General features: G+C 34.6%; 1 long non-coding RNA gene across 1 annotated transcript in view; it reads left to right on the top strand.

Moving 5' to 3' along the window:
- LOC128250137 (uncharacterized) overlaps positions 1-1,891 on the top strand; it is a 9,467-nt gene extending 7,576 nt beyond the window's left edge. The window contains exon 2 of the long non-coding RNA XR_008266263.1: positions 1,503-1,891. This is a non-coding gene — a long non-coding RNA (uncharacterized LOC128250137). The remainder of the gene's footprint in view (positions 1-1,502) is intronic.
- Positions 1,892-2,213: the final 322 nt, after the last annotated feature.

The following is a 2,213-nucleotide window of genomic DNA, read 5'->3' as shown; positions in this document are numbered from 1 at the left end:
TTCTTATTTCTTTATTGCCCACAAGGGGCTAAACATAGAGGGAACAAACAAGGACAGACAAAGGGATTAAGTCGATTACATCGATCCCAGTGCGTAACTTGTACTTAATTTATCGACTCCGAAAGGACGAAAGGTAAAGTAGACCTCGGCGGAATTTGAACTCAGGACGTCAAGACAGACGAAATACCGCTAAGCATTTCGCCCGGCGTGCTAACGTTTCTGCCAGCTCGCAGCCTTCCAGGCTAACGTTTCTCAATTTTTTTATTATCCATAACGACATACATAGAAGGGACAGCACAATGAAATCGAATGATCTTACAAGAAATGCGATTGGGGTCATTTTTAAAATTCCAGAAAATATATAATACGGATGATGATAGGACTCAATAAGACATAACAGATGGAGGCGGGATTATAACTGACCCCACGAACCCCGCCTTACCACTGACCTGAGTTTTTAAACCATATCGCATTCATGTAGAGCCTTTCATGCCCAACATGGAGAACTTGGAGAAGCAAGTATTTTTAATAGAATGTATGTTGACTTTCAAGAAATCAAGGTTTCCGTGCAGACGGCAGTCAGCAAGTATTCGACCTGAACTTAAATCACAAATGGCGCTCCAGTTTAGGCAAGTGCATTACGAAATCCCGGATTACAAGTGACGTTGAGGTTATCGATGTAGTTTTTCTTACATGGATGCATATGGAGGAATAATCATTCGGAGATTGCAATGCTAGCTGTTTTACTTTTTGCTGAACCAGCATATATGTTTTTGTACTTAAAACGAATATACTGGTAAAAAAAAAAAAGAAACGAAGAAAATAATATGAGGAAATAGAGATTTTGATAATGGAAAAAAGAACGTCATGAAACAAAAAAATAGACAAGCTTAAATAGAAAGATATTAAAGATAATATAAAGAATCCAAGGAAACAGAAAAATAAAGAAAGCAAGAATGAATTTATTTCTAACAATTAATGAATAGAAGTTCTGTATGCCTGTACATGTTCCCAAGATCTGAGTCAACGTAGAGTCTCATTTAGTGCAGACTTCTCGTTTTCCTAAAACGAATTTATCGAATGCTTCGTATTCAGCATTCAAATATGTCTCTAATATTAGTGAGTTATTTTTCGGCTTTGCTTATACTGCATTCTTATGCCATTTATAGAAGGTTTATACGCTTTAACTCGTCAAATGATATCGCATTTCAAAACATTCGCTTGTAAAGACCAGATGTTATTTGATTGCAAATACACACGCACACACACTCATACACACACATACAGACACACACTAACACACAAGAAACCCACGCACTCATTCCTTCACTCCCGTATATACTTGCAGTGTTATCCCGCTTAACGCCAACCTGTTTAGTGCTGGTTCGCTTCAATAGCTTAATGATATAACCCTACTGTCTCTAATTCGTAAGAAATTGATTCACACTCACGCTTATCCATACACACGCAAAAAATATTTAACACCATTTTTATCACCACAGCTTCAGTTGAAAAATCCTGCAAATCCGATTGCTGAATATTTATCTAAATTACCGACAAAAAACGTAACCTAATGGATATAGAAGTGTACGTATTGCAGCGACTGGAATGAACCGAATGTCGATTTGTAGACGAGTTCACATCCACGATCAGAAGCATCGTGAAAAATACTTCTGCATCCTCATGGTAATCAGTTGTGGTGAATCATTCGAGGAGCAAATGTTTGGAAAAATATAGAAGATGCTAATTCCTCTATTCACGGATAACTGGATGCAACGGTATAGATTAACTAAATTAATTGCGTAACGTATCTGCCGATAAGATTAAGGGTTATACGTATGTTTGTTAAACGTGTTAATGTAATAAATCTAATTACAATTTCATCCACAAATACGCTGTGGCAATTATCATTCATTCATTCTTCTTCTTCTTCTTCTTCTTCTTCTTCTTCTTCTTCTTCTTCTTCTTCTTCTTCTTCTTCTTCTTCTTCTTCTTCTTCTTCTTCTTCTTCCTCCTTCTGCTGCTGTTTGTTGTTGTTGTTACTATTATTATTTTTATTATTATTATTATTATTATTATTATTATTATTATTATCATTATTATTATTATCATTATTATTATCATCATTATTGTTATTATTATTATCATTATTATTATCATTATTATTATTATTATTATTATTATTCAGTAGTTTTATTTTTATAACGTGCTTT

This window comes from Octopus bimaculoides, chromosome 19 (assembly GCF_001194135.2).
Source record: "Octopus bimaculoides isolate UCB-OBI-ISO-001 chromosome 19, ASM119413v2, whole genome shotgun sequence".
In the NCBI taxonomy this organism is placed as follows: domain Eukaryota; kingdom Metazoa; phylum Mollusca; class Cephalopoda; order Octopoda; family Octopodidae; genus Octopus; species Octopus bimaculoides.
Note: the sequence above shows the minus strand (reverse complement) of the source record. Positions and strands in the feature narration are given on the sequence as shown.